We start from the raw sequence: 14,013 nt of genomic DNA, 5'->3' as shown, positions 1-14,013 counted from the left end.
GTGATAAAAAGATAATTGTAGGTTTCTTGGTCAATTTTTAGAGTATATTGGAATACACAGGATATACAGAGTGAAAATGAATTGTCACACAGGAGAAGACCAATAGCAGGAATCTATGGTATTCCAAAGACTAGGGGAAAATATCCTCTAAGAAAGACAGAATAATTATCCCTGTAGATGTTGCTGGGAGGTTGAGATGAGGAATGAAAAATATCCATTGGATTTGAACACTGGGAGATCATCGGTGATTTTAGCTAAAGATGTGTTGCCATGGTGATTGGGGTGAAACCCAGGTGAAAATGTGTTAAAGAGTGAGTAGGAGCCCAGGAAATGGAGATGGAGTGACTCATTCAAAAAGTTTGTCTGTGAAGATTTGAAAAAAAGAACTGTTTTTGCACAATAATGGAAATTTGAAGGAGCTTTTCTAAGATAGGAGTTTTTGAGCATGTTTAAATATCTATGAAAAGTCCCAGTGATCAAAAATATAAAAGTGTACTCTCCTGTTCTTGGTGGGGGTCAAGTGGGTGGTCCCCACCCCTGAAATGTATTGAGGCAGAGGAAAAGGGCTCCAACCTTCTCTGTACTATGTGTTTCAGTCCACCAGTTCAAGTGCCACAACATGGGTTCCAAAAACAAATACAAAACAAAATTTAGAAAAGTAAAGCAATGTTTGATGGGTACCTAAAAATGTGAAATTGAATAGGTTTTAAGACATGGAGTATGAGTTGACTTTGACTAGCAGTTAACACATTCTATAGAGAAAGAGGGAAGGAGGGAGAGAAAGGAACAATCTGAATAGGTATATAGGCTTTGTAGTGTTAAATTGAGGATATTTTTGGTATTTAACCTTTCTTGATAGAAATCTGAACAAAGTGAAGAAAGTTTGAAGTTTTTGAACGAGGTTGGAGGAGTTACTGACTGAGGCATTTGCTAGGATCTGGGTGATATTGGAGGAAGGGGCATTTGAGTAGGTGGTCATGACTTTACAATGATGGCATTTTATGTCAGTATGTGTTTCTTTTCAACAGCTGGGAAGTGTGATGTTAAAAAATATAGAGCTCATCCAAGATGTATTGTTTTATTTCATTTTGTCTTTTATATTGTCATCGCCTACTCTCTCAGTATCATCTATCATCTTCTTTAGTACTTCTTCAGATTTAGAAATTTGGATCACAGTTTTCCTTTTTCTTACCTCCTGTTAGCATTATGATTGGTTTTTTAAATTTTTTTAAGTTTATTTATTTATTTTGAGAGAGAGAGATTGAGAGAGAGCGAGCGAGCACACACCGGCTGGGGAGGGGCGGAGAGTAGAGACAGAATCCCAAGCAGGCTCTACGCCATCGACACAGAGCCTGGTGCGGGGCTTGAAACCACACACTGTAAGATCATGACCTGAGCTGAGATCAAGAGTTAGATGCTTAACCAACTGCACCACCCAGGCACCCTGCATTACGATTGATTAAATTATATGGGTTGACAAGTCAATTAATAGCCTGTAGAAATTTTTAACCAAATTACCTTCATTGCTATTCTGCTCCCTTCCACGTTAACCATTGGCCAATGACTCTATTCTGAATCTTGATATTATCTGGAACTTTTCATCTTTAAAATCATCAATCACAAAGCAGTAATCTTCTTGTTCTGTCCACCTCCCACCAATCTCCAGCACCTTGACACACCTTGTTTTCTTCACGACTGTTTTCTCACTCACTTCTCCTTACCATGCAGCCAAGACCTAGTATACAACTTAAAGAATTCGTTTGCCCAAATCTTTCTTTGTACTCTTTTCCTTCCACTTCACATCTGGCAAAATCCTTGCCCTTTCTCAATTGAGCAGTTTCGCTTTGCTTTTTCACTTGGGGTATTGAATGCTATCAGAAATCACAAAACTGTGAAAACTGGTGTCATAATAAATTTGTGATCTCCCATCTCGGTCTGACCCCAGTAATACTTCTAAGTGCCCGTGTTTTATTTACCTTTCCATTCTCTGCAACAGATATCTCATAAAACTCTGCCACACATGTACTTGGTAATTCCTTAAGAAAAGACTTAAATGTTATTACCCTCTTCCTCTTTGTGCTGTTTACAGCACAAAGAGGTATTGATATTTTGGTATTGATATTTAAACATTTTTAAAAATTTTAGATTTTAATTAAAAATTATCCATTTCCATAAATAAATCAACCTTCCTCCCCACTGTCTCCACCAACCCCCTATACCCTAGCTTTTAGATAGTTTCATAATTTGTCCCCTCTTTATCCTTGCAAGAATATATATTGCCACAGTATTCTCTTCCAATCCAATGTTTCTTTGACATTAAGCTGCTTAAAATATCCTTTCTGTCAGTGCTCCTTTCCTACCTTACTTGCACTCTCATTGTGTCTCTCATTCTTTGTTTTGTCTGTGATTACAACAGTAGCTGGTACAAAACAGGTACCAAAAAAAAAAAAAAACAAAAAACAGAAAACAAAAACAGAATAGCACTGAATAAATAAGTGGATTTTGAAAATGCCTCCTTTTTGATTGAGGGTGATGGATTGTCTCATAAAGCATTTCCCTCAGTCAACAATGTTTTTATCTTTCAGTTTACTCTGTTAGAATGCTAAGCGACCATCTCTGTTCTCTGAAATATACTGTCAATTTTTCAGTAAAGTTTTTTTTTTTTTTTATTCTAATCAAGTGCTTGTCTTCTATCACGTTTTCCCCTTGGTAAGTAGTAGTAATAAATACATTTGCTTATTCTGGAAATGATATTCAATCATGTTATTCTGTTTTGAGAGAATAAGATTATTCTTAATTTGACCAAATTCAGTAGTTGGCACTTTATTTTACAATATTAACTGTTTACGTTAGATTTAGGCACTTGTTTTATTTGTGACACATTTCATGAATTGATTATCAGCATTTGATTGTCAACCTGGATGAAGTGGAAGGTTCAGAGTTATTTTCAGTATCTGACAAGAATAAACACTGAGACTTTGAGGGCTTATTGGAAGTAAACAGTAGGCTAAGAGGTCACACATGTGGAGAGAATAGAAAATAATCTAGTCTACTTTCCCCACTGCTATGTCACTTTCTCAGAGTCCCATTTAAGTGATGATGTACCAATGACAACAGAAAGAAAATACTTTCCGCAGCCACATGAAACACTTACTTAAAAAAGTGTGAATAAACACAGAAGATTTTTATCATGATTTCTGAGTGTAATTCATGAGAGGATGGTCACTTGCTCAGTTTCTTGCTTTCCCATAGCCCTCTCTTCCCTCCATTCTTTCCACAGAATCAAATATCAACTAATAAAATGAATGAAGGCATTTGTAGGAGGGAAAACATGATTTATATCAAAACTTACTCTAAAAGTGAATTTATCCACAGCAGTATGCTAGTCTACTTTACAAGTGTGTGTTTTTCACTTACGTGTAGCTCTAGAAATTATAGAATAGGTTGGCTTTGGAATAGCTTTTGGATTTCTAATACAGTATTTCTTTTCTATATAGTTTTACTTAAGCAATATAAATAAGGTTAGCTGTGACCTAAAAAAAAAATACTCAGTCATTTTTCTTAGAACACAGTATGGTATGTGCCCTAATTAATTTTATTTGTGGTATAGTAAAAAGTATAACTTCAGAAGGAAATGAAAACTGTGTGGAAAGAGATGACTTTGAGGCAGGGACACTCTATTAGAGCTTATGATTGGGGAAATCCTGATAAGCTGATATATTGTTAACACTTTATATGTTTGATTTTTCCCTCTTTTTTATTTGTTCTAGACGTTACTAAAAGAGGTTAATGTATTGATGTATGATATTTTTTCCAGGCCAAACAGGAAAAAAATGAAAATTTAATTTTTAATTTGCAGAAATGACTTTGATAGGTCTGGTTTGAAGAAATTGGAAGTCAACTTTCCCTTTGCTTTATGTTGTCCAGATTCCATTCATTGCACACTTTTTGTTTTTGTAGATTGAAGGTGGAATTTTATGTTCTTATTTCAGGACTCTTTTCTTTGTACTTCTTGCTTGAGTGTCAAGAGACTAAGTACAAAGGATTCATTGATACCTGTGAAGACTTTTTGTTTTTGTTTGTGTTTTATGATGAGCAAAACATTGGTGGCCTTTTGCTACCCAAAGAATACTCATTTTCTCTTAGCTAATAGGAATTTCTGTTTCTTAAAGTGAGTACTGATTTGTGAAATGAGCTTCTTCTCCCATCTACTTAGGGCGTGGAGAAGATTTTCTAACCAGGGCTTGTGGTAGGCCATAGCCAAGCCAGTTGCACTGAAAGTTTTGTTGGTTTGATGAAGCACAAGAAATAGAGCACAGAAGTATGTATACATCTGTGGTGCAGCAAGGCTCTCACTGAAGGGAAGAGGACTGGCCCTTTCATTGTTGCTGTGGTCCCCCAACCAGATGGTTATAAAAGGCCAAATTCCTACATCTTGTACTGTGCTAACTGGGAGGATTCCTCCCTCTGCATGGGATTCTGGTAGTATTGAACTTTGGCTTTGCCTTTGTATGGAATAAAACAAAGCCTCAGGGAGCATCTACTGACTTACATTCTTAATCTTGTGTTTATTCTTTGCAAGGATTCTTTGCCAGTATAATTGTGAATCAAAGCAAAAGCTGAACGTAGTTGAGTCATGGCCCTAATTCTTGCCAATTCTAGAACCTGAACCAGCTTTTTTGTTCTTACCAGCTTAGAGTCAGTGGTGATAAAAATGGTTTTACTGGACGGACTCATAGATTCATGGCCACTTCCTGCATAGTATCAACACTTCCTGGCTTCCACAGTTGGAGGGTGTTCTTCTTTATCTGTATCTTACTTGCCAAGGTGCAATCTATGTAGTCTTATCAAATGTTTTAAAAATCATTAACCTAGAAAAATTCTAACAGGCCAGTAAATATTACAGTTACCAGCTCTTACTTGTTTTTCTTCCCAATTTCAATTTCTAGATAAAAGGGCTCAAACATTACCCTCATGTAGCTGTCCTTGAAACTTAACTTCATAGCAATGTTTTGTGTTCTAAGCAATGACCTACTCTCATAACTTTCAGATATATGGCTCCTTATTCACACAGAGGTAAAAATAAAAGGTCCAGTTCTTTTAGATTTAAGGTACCCCATGGGGAAGTAGCCTCTTTAAGGGTAGGCAGATAGGTATTGAATACCTAGTTGATATAATGGTGCAGAAAATTTCAACATTGGCATATGGAGTGAAGGGAACTCAGATGTTAAGAAGAGTATCTACTATATCATGTTTACCCTTAGGGCGTCTGTCTCTGTGCCTCCCACTTATTCTGTAGCCAATTATACTTTGCTGTCAATATATACCTGTACTTAAGTTGGCCTTAAAATTTATTAACAATTTCCTGGTTATCAAATTCATTTACTTTTTATCAGTTTTTTTTGCTATCTTTAGCCTCTTTACAGAATTTGCCACTTTGGATAGCTTCACTCATTGTTGTAACTTTAGTCTTTGTCATTGGTAAGACTGCACTATTAGAATGTTACTTCTGTTTATTCAATGAGTCAAAAACTATTCAATGACTACCATTTACCAAGTACTTGGAAAACAATGCTAATAAAACACGTACATAGTTTTTGTGCCTAGTGAATTTATAGTTTGGTGAGCGATTGATAATAATTTATTATTTGATTTGTAAATATATTTTGAGTACCTACCTGATGCCAGGTTCTGTTCTAGGCATTAGAAATGCAGTGTAAAAACAGTACCTGGGGAAACACGTTTTCTTGGAGGAGATAGAAAGTAACAAGTACTTAATATCATTTTATATATAAGTGCCATGATGAAAAGTAAGTCCGGGCAAGAGGAAAGGAAGTGATAGAGAGTGGGTGCTATTTTTAATAATGTACTATTTTAGGGGCACCTGGGTGGCTCAGTCAGTTAAGCATCCAACTCTTGATTTCAGTCATGACCTCAAGGTCATGAGATCCAGCCCTGCACGGGGCATTAAGTTGGGCATAGAGCCTACTTAAGATTCTCTCTCTCTCTCTCTCTCTCTCTCTCTCTCTCTCTCTCTCTCTCTCTCTCTGTCTTTCTCCTTCTGCCCCACCCTAGCTCGCTCTCTCTCTCTCTCTCTCTCAAAAAAAAAAATAATGTACGATTTTAGATTTATTAAATATGTTCCATTCTTCCATGGACATATTACATTTGAAATGCCTTTAAATTATCTAATAGGTGCTGTTAAATAGGCAGTTGGGTACACGAGCCTGAAATTCAAGAAGTTATTGGAGGGGCACCTGGATGGCTCAGTTTGTTGAGTACCAGACTCTTGATTTCGGCTCAGGTCATGATGCCAGGGTTGTGGGATCTAGCACCACCTCAGACTCTACACTGAGCATTGAGCTTGCTTAATGTTCTCTGTGTGTGTGTGTGTGTGTGTGTGTGTGTGTGTTTGTGTGTGTGTGTGTGTGTGTTTGTGTGTGTGTGTGTCTCCCCCATGCTCTTCTCCCCTGCTTGTCGGAGACAAAAATGTGAGATTTGTGCATAGATCTAGGACCAGGAGTGATCATGTAGGGAATCAGATTAGAGAGAGAAGAATATACAATGATGAGCCTTGGAGAAAGTAAGAAAGAGCAGCAGGAGAAAGCCAGGAGAATTTCTCTGGATGCTCAGTAAGTTTGCAGTAAGAAAGAGCTGTTGAAATATGTGGCTTGTTACTGAGAGGACAAGCAAGAGGACCAGGTAGGTTAGCCACAGGATTGGGAAAGTCAGTCTTTGTTGACCTTGAAAAGGGAAATTTCAGTTGAATGGTGTAGCACAAGTTAGACCAAAGCAGACTGAAGTGAAAATTGTTGGTTTGACGTGGAGGGAAAACCAGTCAGAGAACAATACCAATAAATTGGAAATTGCACCTGAAATGAATGGCCCAAATATAACAGTATCATTTGAGTTCATCAAGAGGGTTTGAAAGGCTTCATGAAGAAATGATTTTAAACTGAGGTCAGAAAGATGAGTTGGTATTAACTAGACAATAAGGCAAAAGTAAAAAAGCTTGTAAAAAGACTAATACCGCAAGGTAAACTTGAAGACTGGAAGAAGCTCATACAGGTTGGCGTGGGTATGTATGAGTTTAATGATGGCATGAAACTGTTTTATCCTTTTTTCAAAAATTTTTAACTTTATTTACTTTTAAAGAGAGAGAAGGAAAGAGTTCACACACATGGCATGGGGTGTGGAGGGGCAGAGAGAGGGGGAGAGAGAAAATCCCAAGCATGCTCCATGCAGTCAGTACAGAGGCCAATGTGGGGCTAGATCTCATGAACTGTGAGATCATGACCTCAGCTAAGATCAAGAGTCAGACAACTGACTCAGCTACCCAGGTGTCCCAAGACTGTTTTATCTTTTACCCTAGAGCATTGGGCATAATGATTAGAGGGAGATGGGGATATGTGGACAACATCATCTATCTTTTGATGAAGTTGTTCTAGCTGTACTGTGTATAGGGTATAGAGGTAGGTCGGCAAGATGGAAGTTGGATAGCTCACGAACAGGCCATCTTAGTAATTAAGGTGAGTCAAAATTGCAGCTTGCATTACAGCAGTAAAGGTGTAAAAATGGAGAGAAAGAGAAATCTGAGTGATATTTATGAAGTGAAATTGATAGTGCTTACAACAGTCTGGATAGGAGTATATGAGGAAATGTAGAGAAGTCAAGCATGACCCTTAAACTTCTGGCATTCACAGTAGAGAGGCAGTATCTTGGCATTAATTAGGAGAGAATTAGAGCAGAACTCCATTGGTTTGCCATTATTTTTGTGGGCCTTAATGGATTTAGGTTATGCATGTTGGATTAGAGGGACTTGTGAGCCATTCTCACCTGCCTATTAGACTTTTCTATCTATATATCCCACTGAGTTCTCAAAAATATTAAAACTGAGTCCATCTTGATCCCTTCAAAATTTCTCTTTCCCATCAACCCATACTCAATCATCTTGTAATGATTTTTCTTCCTAGTACCCTCCCAGTTTCCATGTCAGGAGACTCTGATCTTTCTTGACTGTTCTCTTGCACATTTGCCCTTTTCCATTTTTACCCATACTATGCAATTTCAAACTCTTTAATTTCACTCCACTGTACTCTTAACCTGCTATGTGGTCTTTTTTTCCCCCAAATCATTCCTTGTCTGATACTTTTTTAAAAATTTTAAGTATCTATTTTCATATTTAAGATTCTGATTTTTCCCATGTCCCTACTTAAAATAATTCAGTGTCTTTCCTATTGCTTATAAATAAGCTGTAGATTGACTTTAGCTTGGAATTCAGGAAAAAAAAATCTGTAGATTTTTCTTCCCCTGACACACTGTGGAACTCAGTAATTAGAAACTCCCTGGTTTAAATCCTGAGTTTAGTACTTACTAGTTGTGTGGTTTTGGCTGAGTTAATCACAATTTTCTATTTTTCAAATGGGATTAAAAATAGAAACTCATTTACATGGTTGTTTTAAAGTCTAAATCCATTAAATTCTCTTAGCACAGTCCCTGGCACAAAACTAGCACTCAATTAATGCAGTTTCTATTATTATTCTGTTAGCCTCCCACCAAGCCCCCTGTATGTATGCTGGCACATTTAACCACTTCGTGAGCATGCCTTTTATTTCTCTGATGTGCTGTTTTATACAACTTGCATTCTTCTGCCTAGAAGGCTTTCTCCTTCCTCTCTTGGCAGCCTTTCCCCACAACGCAATTTCTTCCTGTCTAAATTTGTTCATCTCTTCAAGTACCAGCCCTTTTCTATCCCCAGGAAACATTTCTGTCTTTCCCAGCTTGCCCCGTCCCTGGTTCTAGGTGCGGTTACCCAATATTTTTTTTTTTTTTTTTGTATTTTGACACCTATCTTATCAGCTCCTTGTATATAGTTAGGTATGTAGCTTTCTTGCATCTTCTACAGGGTAGGCCTTGAGTATAGGGCCATTTTTAGGATGCTATTTGCCTAATGTCTATAGTTTTTGCAATATTAGTGAACAAAAGATTGCCAGTGTTGGTGGGCAGTCCCCTCATTTGCCTGTGAATATTCTCTTGTTTTCCTTCCATGTAGACTGATTTTGGCTCTACTCCTCATCAAGAAACATCAAGTTACCTGTCCCAGATCTTTTCCTTAAGGACAAGAGCTTTCAAGTCAGCAATCCACTAAATCCGTCAGGGCTAATGTGTTTTCAGTGCTTTCAGGAACTCTAAGTGCATTTAACCAAGCTCTTCTGGCAACATTGGCCCTGTTTTTATGTTCCAAGTCGTTAGTTTTGTTTTGTTTTGTTTTTCTCAGTTACACATAATTTGAAGGAAGCAGTTTTAGGAGAGGTAACTGAGCACCAGCTTAATAGCGTTTTACTCAGAGATCTCTAATAATGGGCTTCTTTAAAATTAAAAAAAAAAAGTGACATAAAAAACAATATTTAATATATTTTCTGTTTCCTGCCTAATTGCCTCTGGTTCTGCTGGGCCATGGCCTTTGGATTACAAACTGCCACTTTTTAGGATGTTCCAAAAGCATGAATCAAGATTGATTCTTACTTTATCCATCGTTGTACTTGGTTGTAACTTACACAGCCTGAGATGAGGGTTTATTTTTCCCCTCCGAAGCTTTCAGGGATGTTTTTGTCAGGTTTTGGAAAATGTGCTCCAGAGTAATGATAAATTGAGTGCTGCCTCAGAAAGAGTCAGGCTGTCAGGGAACATATTTATCTCCACATTTGGAAAGCAGAGCAAAATAAGTACAGACCTTTCAAAAACCTGTGTGAAAACTTGCTATGGTAAGGGAGAAGGTCAATCTGACATGGCTTTATATCCACTTTATTTATAATTTATGGGCTTTATGGACATACGGAATAACCTAAAATCCATGATCATTCAAAGATGAACAATGTTTTTCCCTACAGTAATGTACTACTGAGGAAAACTTGATAGTTAAATGGTTCTGTTTCCTTCTGGTTCAAGAAAAGATATCATGATATAAGAGAAATAAATAATTGTATTTAAGAAATACTCTCCTACATTTGCCTAAAGTACAAATCTGCCTATTTTTGTACATAAAAAGTTATTGGAACATGGCTGAAGGAATTTATTACATGTTGCTTATGGCTGCTTTTGCACTACAACTAGAAGAGTTGTGTAGTTGCAACAGACACCTTTTGGCTCACAAAGCCTAACATAGTTACTCTCTGGTTCTTTACGAGAAAAGTTTGTTGTCCTCTGGCCTAGGAGGAAATTCTGTCACAAATGGAAGTTTCTGCTCTATTTTCTATAATGACATTAACAAGAAGTTTGCTTTAGTTGTAAGAGATGACAGGATTGTAATGGGAGCATCTGTTTTTTAATTGGTGGTCTTGTTCTATGGATTTATTTGTTTGTCAGGGATAACTGGGTTTAGTATAGGGCTAAAAATGAAAAGACAATAAATTAATAACTGCCTCATCCAACTAAAGCATTCATTAAGGTCTTAATTGGATATCACAGAGTTAAGTATTGTTTGCAGAGGTACTGAGTCTATTTTTGTGAGCAAAATGTCAAGTAAACCTCTAGTTTTAGGTCCCTATTCTTATAAGAGATTTCCAGAAAGGGACTCTCCAGTTTGTTCAGCAGTATGAATAGTGACAGTAGTTAATGTAAAATAATACGGCTTTGAGTGTAGACTCCTTGCAAAAACTATGAGGATTGTCTTTATCTCTACCTACCTCTATGATTTCTACCTCTATCTGTGTGTGAATATGTATGAGTGTGTATTTTTCCATCTTAAATATTTCTCTTTTTTTTTTAAGTTTATTTACTTATTTTGAGAGAGAGTGAGCATGTTGTGTGTGAGTGGGGGAGGGGCAGAGAGAGAAGGAGAAAGAGAATCCCAAGTAAGCTCCATACTGTCAGTGCAGAGTCCATCGTGGGGCTCGATCTCATGAACCATGAGATCACGACCTGAGCTGAAATCACGAGTCATATGTTCAACCAGTCGAGCCACCCAGGAACTCCCATCTTAAATATTTATTAAAGAAATGGCAAAATATGAATTTATTAAATTTTTTTCATGGATCTACATGTTTTGTGTTCTAGCTATGTATATGTGTATTGATCACTAGCACTCATTAATATTCATCCAATCAAATATTACCACTGTGCTAGGTACTAAAGGGGAGCAAAAAAGCATGTTCCCTAAGTTCATCAAGCCTTCATATTTGGTGTAGACAGACAGTTAATACAGGACAAACAAATTACATACATATTTTTATTACCTTTTTATTTGAAAAGAAAGGCACAAATAATAAATGTATGGTTTTGTGAAATGTTCACAAACTGCACAGACCCATGTAACCAGCACAGACCAAGATGCAGGACATGCCCAGAAATCCCACTGATGTCCCTTCCTTGTCATGCCCACTCTCCAAAGAAAACCATGGCTTGACGTAAAGCCTCAGAGATTCAAACCTGAGGACTTTCTTTCTTTCTTTCTTTCTTTCTTTCTTTCTTTCTTTCTCTTTTTTCTTTCTTTGTTTCTTTAAGTTTATTTTTTTAGAAAGAGAGCAGGGTAGGGGCAGAGAGAGGGGGGAGAGAGAGAATCCCAAGCAGGCTCTAAGTTGTTAGCACAGAGCCTGACACAGGGCTTGATCCCTTGAACTGTGAGATCATGACCTGAGCTGAGATCAAGAGTTGGAGGCTTAACTGACTGAGCCACCTGGTGCCCCCAAACCTGAGGTTTCTAAAACATTGAGTTTCTGATATTTATAAGTCAGGCAATCTGCATTTCTGCCCTCCTTTGACAAATAATTTTTGGGGCTCTGAGCATGTGTACTCCTCCAGGCAGAGGCCTGCTGAAGCAGGAGCTGCTCCTGTCCCTGAGGGAGGGTGTGGCCTCCCAGGCCCACTTGGCTCACCTCATTTTGTTACTGGCCTGTCTGTTGATACGAGAGACACTTGCCTTTTTCTATCTCTTGATCCTAATTTTATGTCTGTATTTTTGGCCACTTCAAGCCTTTTGTACAACAAGATAGTATAATATTACATATAATTTTATATATAATTACATATATATAATATATAGTCCTTTTTGTTGTACTTATTTATTTATCTAACACATACAAATTTAACATGTGCCATATACAGGAGATAAAAACTGAGTTTATTACACGGGGCTGTGGTTTGGATAGACGAGCAACTGAAGCTTCCCCTAACAAAGTAACAATTTAGCTAAGATGAAAAGTGAGAAGTTAGGCAAAGAGGAGAAGAGAGAACATATCCTAGGAAGATACCTTCATACCATTCACAGTTACACTAAGTACTTCACTCTAACAATCTTGTCAATTGTTTTTCCTCTTAAAGCTTATTTTTATATGCTCAAAAATGACATTTAACTTTCCCATTCTTCTTAAAACTTCAGCCATCACCTTTTATTGAATTCGCAGATGGCCATGGCCCATATTTTATACAGATACATATGACAAAAATACAAACCTTAAAATGGGATTCGGCACTGCCTGTCAGTCAATAAAACTATCCTGCCCACCCCTCCTTCTCTCTGCTGTTATGGGAGGGGAAGATTTGGTCCTCGGGTAGAATCTAGGAACTTAGTGTATACTCTGACCATCCAGCACTCCACCCTTCTCGTGGACTAGCTTTTCTGTTACCCATTTCATTCTTCCCCTTGCGTCTCATCCGTGATTCCTCTTTCTCCCTCATACTCTCAAATATACTCATATTTAGTTTCTTTTTACCTCTAAAGCCTACTACTCTTGATTTTCATCACTGCATTTGAGACCACCAAGGTTTCTTGCTTAGGAAACATCTGCTAAATTTGCAAATAAACTATGGAATGAATAAGTTACGGAAATAAAAGGCACAGCATGACGAATATAGTCAATGGTATTATAATGGCATTGTATGATGACACTGGTAGCTGGACTAGTGGTGAGCACAGCATAGAATATAAAATTGTCAAATCATGATGTTCTGCACCTGAAACAAATGTAACATTTGTGTCAACTCTACTCAAATACAAAAATCGCTTTCATAAAAATACAAAATGAACACATTTCAAAGATTTTAGTCAACTCATTAATTAATGAAGGAACTATTAACATGTCAGGAATGATTCAAAAGAGAATTAGAAGATGTGATATTTATAGAGCTGATTAGTTAAAGGAATAAAGAAATGAATTTACTAAAAGATACTAAAGTGGTTGGGGCGCCTGGCTGGCTCAGTCAGTAGGACATGTGACTCTTGATCTCGGGGTCATGAGTTCAAACCCCACATTTAGGGTAGATTTCACATTTAAAAAATTGAATAAACAAAATTGGAGGGAGGGAAGGTCCAAAGCTGCAATAAATAATAACATTTGGAGTATGGTATTAAAGTCATTGACGTCATTTCTTTTCAACAACATAATATAAAATTTTTTCAGAGAATGATCATTGGCATTTCACTCAGTTCTACAAGTTAGCCTTTATTCTTAAATAGTTGCAACATATTCAAAGTAATAGTAAGTAGGAAGTTGAACAAAGATACGTGACCCTAGATATGTGACCCCCTTAAAATATCTTTTAAATAAGAAAATCTCCAGTTAGGGTGTGTCTGATACACAAATAGCCAGTTACTGTACTGAAATGGCACCTAGTAATTTCTGTTCCCAAATGCGGAGCCATGTTTATGACTTAATTGTTCTGCACACACTCTTAACCCTTAATATATTCTCTAGAAAACCAAGAATGTTCTTTTGCCAATTTTATTATATAAAAACTTAAAATGGGGGTGTCTGAGTGGCTCAGTCAGTTAAGCATTCAACTTGATTTCAGCTCAAGTCATGCTCTTGTGATTTGTAGGTTCGAGCCCCACATCAGGCTCTGTGCTGACAGTGCAGAGCCTGCTTGGGATTCTCCCTCCCTCTCTGCCCCTTCCTCTTTCTTTCTCTCTCTCTCAAAATAAATAAACTTAAAAAATAAAAACACCTTTATGAACTAAATATTTTAGTCACATTCAAATGTGAGCAATTTGTTGAGAGAAAATACTTTTTATTTATA

The 14,013-nt window shown here is 37.2% G+C and overlaps 1 protein-coding gene and 1 non-coding gene across 13 annotated transcripts in view; both read left to right on the top strand.

Annotated features, from left to right (window-relative positions):
- Positions 1 to 14,013, top strand: part of DGKB (diacylglycerol kinase beta) — a 776,793-nt gene that overhangs the window by 73,308 nt on the left and 689,472 nt on the right. The window lies entirely within an intron of this gene.
- Positions 497 to 623, top strand: LOC128775784 (small nucleolar RNA SNORA57). Its single transcript, XR_008420756.1, has one exon. It is a non-coding gene; the product is annotated as a small nucleolar RNA SNORA57 (small nucleolar RNA).

Source organism: Panthera pardus, unplaced genomic scaffold (genome assembly GCF_024362965.1).
Source record: "Panthera pardus isolate Hobbes unplaced genomic scaffold, ASM2436296v1 HiC_scaffold_8, whole genome shotgun sequence".
In the NCBI taxonomy this organism is placed as follows: domain Eukaryota; kingdom Metazoa; phylum Chordata; class Mammalia; order Carnivora; family Felidae; genus Panthera; species Panthera pardus.
Note: the sequence above shows the minus strand (reverse complement) of the source record. Positions and strands in the feature narration are given on the sequence as shown.